We start from the raw sequence: 6,283 nt of genomic DNA, 5'->3' as shown, positions 1-6,283 counted from the left end.
GGGTGTAAATTAGCAGATTTCATTGCAACAGATTCATCTTTTAAAACCGGTATGCTGTTACTCTTTATTAAATAGGATTGAAGTGAAATTTCATGTCATTCTAAATGGAAAAGATCCTTGGTGAATGAGATATTCATTTTAAAACATTACAACACTGATATTTGTTCTCAATGTGTAGAATGAGTAATGAGAAATGATTTAAGTGTTGTTCAAAAGTAAAAAAAGATAAATAAAACAGGCATTAAAATTTCTCAAAATATTTCTGCAGCTTATGTAGGTTGTTATTGTAGGATTCGTCTTATGTGTTTTGTTGCACCTGTAACATGTGTAAGTATATGGAAATTAATTTTTCCCATATTATTTCAAATGTGTATTTTTTTAAAATTTATGAACATAAAACATAGATAATGCATATAACCAGGACATTATCTCTATATTTACTTAAACATAAAATGAAACTACTTCCTTGATATCTACTACCGTGTATATGGGATTAGACTAATCTTCAGCTTCCTTTACAAAAAAGACAAGATGGCATCTACTCCAGGTCTCAATATTAATCGCTCCAATTCCTCGTCAGTTGAACATTCCAATTCATCATCAAATCTTGTTGAGTCACCTTCCATTGTGCCTCCCGTGTTACTTTTTCTTCTAGGAGTTGCTGGCAATGGTATTGCCGTCATCATAGTGTGTTGCTCTGTGAAACAGCATCAGTGGCGGCCATTTTATCGCTTTGTGTGTGGACTTGCTGTGACAGATGGCTTCGGTGTGATGTTGGCGCTACCTTTTGCTATCGTTAGATACGCAACAAACTTCGAGTACAGCTATTCGCAGACTGTATGTGATTATATGGCTGTCATTCAAATGTTTACAATAATGGCCTCTGCAATGATCGTATGCACAATGTCCCTGGAACGATTCCTGGCTCTGATAATTCCATACAAGTTCAGTCTTTGACAAAAGAAGCTCGAAGCATCGTAATATTATTATGTATTTGGGTGGTATCTGCTTTCCTATCGTCTGGTCATCTGATGGCGGGAAGACCCAGTAAAAGATTTTATCCGGATTCGTGGTGTTTCGTGAACTTTGAGTCCCAGGAGGCAACAGATCGAGGATTTTCCTACCTGTATGTTTCGGTGGGACTTCTTGTACTGATTACTACCTTTGTAACTAATGTAAGCCTTATTGTAGTAATCCTCAAAAGCAAGGTGACAAAGTCTTCCAAATCCATTGTAAACACACGCGGAACTCGTATTATTCTTTTCCTTTTCTCTGTGGTGTTGCTTTACAGCATATGTAGTCTGCCAATACTGGTAAGAATTCCGTATGATTCATTATCATGAATTGCATTTGTTACTTAGAATAAGGGAAATGTCAAGGAAAAAAACCATTTATTTTTTATTATTTGTAGATAAATATGCTTGGTCATCTTTCTGGAACTTTTAAGGGCACACCGAGGTTTGAATTGCTTAACATAGAAATGGCAACAACTAATTCAATCATAGACCCATGGATTTATATAATCTTCCGAGAAGAGACCATCAACTTCGTCCGAGGATTATATAAAAAGCTCACGTGCACCATTTGCAATTCAAGAAAAAATGAACTTGAATGGCAAAACTCAGAAACCCCAAACGAGCCTAATAGTTTTACAGTAACTTCAACATAGGAATATTAGTAAAGTTAGTGTGTATGCGTATATAAGAGAGAGAGAGAGAGAGAGAGAGAGAGAGAGAGAGAGAGAGAGAGGCAAGGCTTTTGTTTAATAAAATTTCAGTTATTAGTACTAACAAAATAATAAGCTAAGAGAAATTAATATTCTTAAAATTTAGGTAACTAAAACATTGATTATGCCATTTCTTTTGAGAGCACAAGAGAGCTTAAGTAATTAGTTGCTAGTACGCAATTTTCGTTGTTCATTTATGTGTGTTTAATATGATGTATGCTTGCAAATTGCCATGGAAAGTATGCTTGCAAATTGTCATGGAAAGTAAAAAGTTTCAAATTTGATTTTTAAAGTCGAATTGTCATATTCATTTAAAATAAAAAGGCGAGAATAGCAAAACGGTGGTACGACCTAAAAATAAATACAAATCTGTAAAGAGGACACAAGAAAGATTCCCAGGTATACCAAAAATGAACTATAACAAATGCATTTTCTGACAATGTCTTCATACTGACCAAAGAATCTGCTTTATATTTAAATACATACACAAGATGTGTAGCTTTTTATATGAAATTTAGTGTACAGTTTGTAGATTTATATGCATTGTTGTATACAATATATAGTTCGATATTTATTATAATATACGATGTGTAGTTTTATTTGTATTATAGTGTACAATGTGTAGTTTTGGTTGTATTATAGCGTGTGATGTTTAGTGATCGCTAAGCGGATTATGAAAAAAAGTGTTAACTGACCCAAACCAGGTTATACTTGATAATTTGGCAAAGAACTAAAATCATTCCTTATAATTTAATTTAAAAATAATTAAACAACTGTGGATGTAAAATTTTCAAGTTTTCAAAGTTCAAATTTGCCGCTCAATAATACACCCGTAGTAATGGAAGTGATGGGAAGCGAGGGGAGGTAATAACTGATACATAGACCTAGTAGTCATGATGTTTGTTTACATGAGGAAAGATCAGGCTACTGTTTGAAGTTAAAAGTACATTTATTAAATCTCTAATTTTCCATGAATCCCTAGGACTGGAATATGAGGGGATTCCTGGATACAGATGATTCATCTGGTTGTCAAGGGGGTGTGTCGCCCATACCAAACCATATTATACAGAATAATTTGCGTTCCTTTTAGGAAATCAACCAATGAGAGGCTAGATTACAAACAAAATTAAATTTTACATGTATATTCAATCTCGTCGTCGATGATATTTTGTTCCTCGACCTTTTTCAGGCGGAGAGATACAGAGGCTAAAAGATACTGAAAGGGGAAAAGAAATGCAGGGTTATATAACAGATTATGACACATCTGTTTCATATTTGGATATTTTACTTAAAAAAGGAACGTTAATTTTATTTTAACAATGATGACTTGAACTTTTCTATCCTCAACTTCCCTTTACTTATGTAGCAATATACCTGAAGTCATCACCTGCATACGGAGTTTATGCTCTACGTATAAACAATATCAGCATTACCGTTTAAAGTCATCCTTTCGGAAGTTTTTTGATCGATACAATGACCTTGTCAGCAAATACAATTTATCACGGAGCCAAACGCATACTAATTGTTAGTATTTTATTTATACACTGAATTGACGACGGATTTTCCCGTTATTTCCCGATCATGAAAATGTGCACACGGCAGGTGTGACTTGTCGGCATTGGATGCTCACTCCTTCATGGCACCTGATCCCATCTTTGATGTTTTGGAGGTCTGTGGCAACGCACTTTGAAAAAATTACGCACTTTGAAAAAAATTTTCAAAGTGCGTTAAAATTGGAACAATTATCAACGCACTTTGAAAAATTTTTTTAAAGTGCGTTAAGAATTTAGATAAACATTTTTACCATGGGGGCATTTAACGCACTATGAAAAAATATGCATAAACAAAAAATATTCTAGACTTAGATTTTAGTAATTGAGAGAATCAATTTGTAATAAAAACTTTTTTAATTTACATGTACTCATTTAACCTCATTGAGGACAAGGAGAAGATGAGTAGAAGGTCTCTCATCCCCACTCTCTTTTTTTTTTATACATTGTAAATAGCCATCGAAGCAAATTGAAAGTTGACCCCCCAGGAAAGCCCCAATTTTTAATGCATATGTTATGTATATCTTTGCAAACCATTTGTGTGCCTACCCCCCCCCCCCCCCATCCCCACCCTTCCCGGTACTGATGCCTATGCTAAACCCAAATATATGCATTTACATAACTGGTATGACGTTGAAAACTTTCAATAAATTTTAGTTTACATAAAATGCATGCAAACTGGAAAAAATTAAGTACAGTAAAGCATTTTAGAGAGAAAGAATTTTCAAAGTATGGTAAAATCAAAATCGCTCACTTTCACATCCTGAAGTGGCCTCAGCACCGAAGAGTTATCAAACAGGTTCATTTATTTATCATACCTAAGTTTTGCATGAATATTGACCAATCACATTTTTTCAAAGTGTGTTAATATGGTAGATATTAACGCACTTTGAAAAGAAATTTTATTTTTTCAAAGTGCGTTGGTTTGTTCCCAAATTTAACGCACTTTGAAAATTTTTTTCAAAGTGCCTAATTTTTCAAAGTGCGTTGTAACAGAGGTCCATGTTTGTTCAGCTCCTATTTTGTATTGTTTTATGGATTTTTGATCTTGAATATTGTTCGTCATCTCCGTATGGTTCATAATGTACAAGTTGTTTTTGAATGCATGGCCAAAAATTATGAAAAGTGGTCAGAGGTTTATCTTGGTTACTCTGCATTGTAAATATTAATCACCGAGAAACAGAGAAAGAGATTGAATCGAAAACAGTGCATATAGATCTCGACTGATTTCTCAAAGAACCATCGATATGTGAAGACGATGTGAATTTCTTGCAATTATGGCAATTTCTTGCAATTACCGAAGTTCCATAGGACGTCTTACTCGTCGTCAGAAACAGGCTAAAATAGCATCATTTGAGCCTCAGTAATGCATGACTTAAATTAGATTTTGGCTTCATTTTATAAAGATTATTTCAAATTTTAGATAATAATACAGGAAAATACGTCTGAAAAATAAATTATTCCACTCTGCATTATTTTTTTCTTTCAGTATATATTGCCAGCATTCAGCAAAGCTATTATACGGTTGCATTCCCTCATTAATACAAATCTTTAAGTTCATTGATTATCAAGGAATCTCTGTTTGGTTTTGGGCCCTGTCCCCTCACCAGCTGTAATTGGTTCCTAAGGGCGTGACTATGTACTTGGCCTATATTATTTATTCCTTTTTTTCCCTAAATTTTATTTCCTTTTAAAGAATGATATAACTTTATATTCTTAACTAGTGAATCGAAACACATGGTTAAAGTTAATCTTTTTTTAAATTAAAAAAAAAAAATGTTATTGGCTTTCACAAGTATACAAAGCAAACTATATATATATATATATATATATATATATATATATATATATATATATATATATATATATATATATATATATATATATATATATATATAAGCAAAACATATAAACACATATACATGTACACGGTGAATTTCTTGATAATTTTGTCCTTTTATAAAAGTACAAAGTTTACTTGTAACCGTGAAAGTTGTTTTATATAAAAAAAAAAAAGAGGGGGGGGGGTTTGGGTCAACAGTAGTAGAAAAATGCATTCATATATTTGCAATCAAATAATGTAAATCCTAAGAGTTAGCACATAATTACATTTCATCATAAAAATAGATGATTTTTTTAAAGTAGTACATCACAGATTTTTGCCAGTGCCTTTCATATTCCATCTATCTAAAACTTTCCATTAACAAAACCTTTTCTATAAAAATTCTGTCTATAATCCGCTTTAATAGAATATCAATATTTAATTTTGGAACACTTTTATATTTACTGGCAAAAATAAATTGTTTTACAATAAGTATTATCAAGTTTTGTAATCTACATATATTCCTGTTCTCATATTTACCAAAAAGTATTGCTTGTTTGTCAAAACTACAATGAATCTCAAATTTTTCCAAAACCCATTCTTCAATCTTACACCATAAATCTTTTACTTTAAAACATTCTACAAACAAATGGTCAATTGTTTCTATGTCACTTAAACAAAATGTACAAGCTGGTGAATCAATCAACTTCAATCTAAAAAGATAATAATTTGTTTGAATAAATATGTGTACTATTTGAAATTGGAGCCAGTGAAATTTGGATTCTTGAGTAACTTTGAAGGGAAGTTCAAATATTTGATTCCAATCTGCTTCATCAAAGAAAACATTATTTTCGTTCCATTTTAACCAGAACTGATTGGCTCTCTCTTATTATTTATAAATATATTATACATATCTTTACACCCTTTATTACTTCTATAAAATATGAAAATTGAATTTGGAATATTTGGGGCAATAATCTTTAATCTTTTAATTTCCTCCATCCTTGCATACTTCAGTTTTTTTTTAATAAAGGTTAAAGTTAATCTTGTTGCTAAATTAAAAAGTGTAATCACATTTGTTTAAATATGCACATTTCTGTATGTTCACTAAAGCATGACTTAAGCATGTTAAAATTGCAGGCAATTATACCTTGTTGTGCATAAAGTTTAACCCCAGGCATTTTA

At 32.0% G+C, this 6,283-nt stretch overlaps 1 pseudogene; it reads left to right on the top strand.

The window, feature by feature from the left end:
- Nucleotides 1-488: 488 nt before the first annotated feature.
- LOC134239814 (prostaglandin E2 receptor EP4 subtype-like) lies at nucleotides 489-1,727 on the top strand (annotated as a pseudogene).
- Nucleotides 1,728-6,283: the final 4,556 nt, after the last annotated feature.

This window comes from Saccostrea cucullata, unplaced genomic scaffold (genome assembly GCF_032062105.1).
Source record: "Saccostrea cucullata isolate Sc308-1 unplaced genomic scaffold, CSIRO_AGI_Scuc_v1 ctg3800, whole genome shotgun sequence".
Classification (NCBI taxonomy): Eukaryota; Metazoa; Mollusca; class Bivalvia; order Ostreida; family Ostreidae; genus Saccostrea; species Saccostrea cuccullata.
This window is presented reverse-complemented; position numbering and strand designations above follow the sequence as displayed.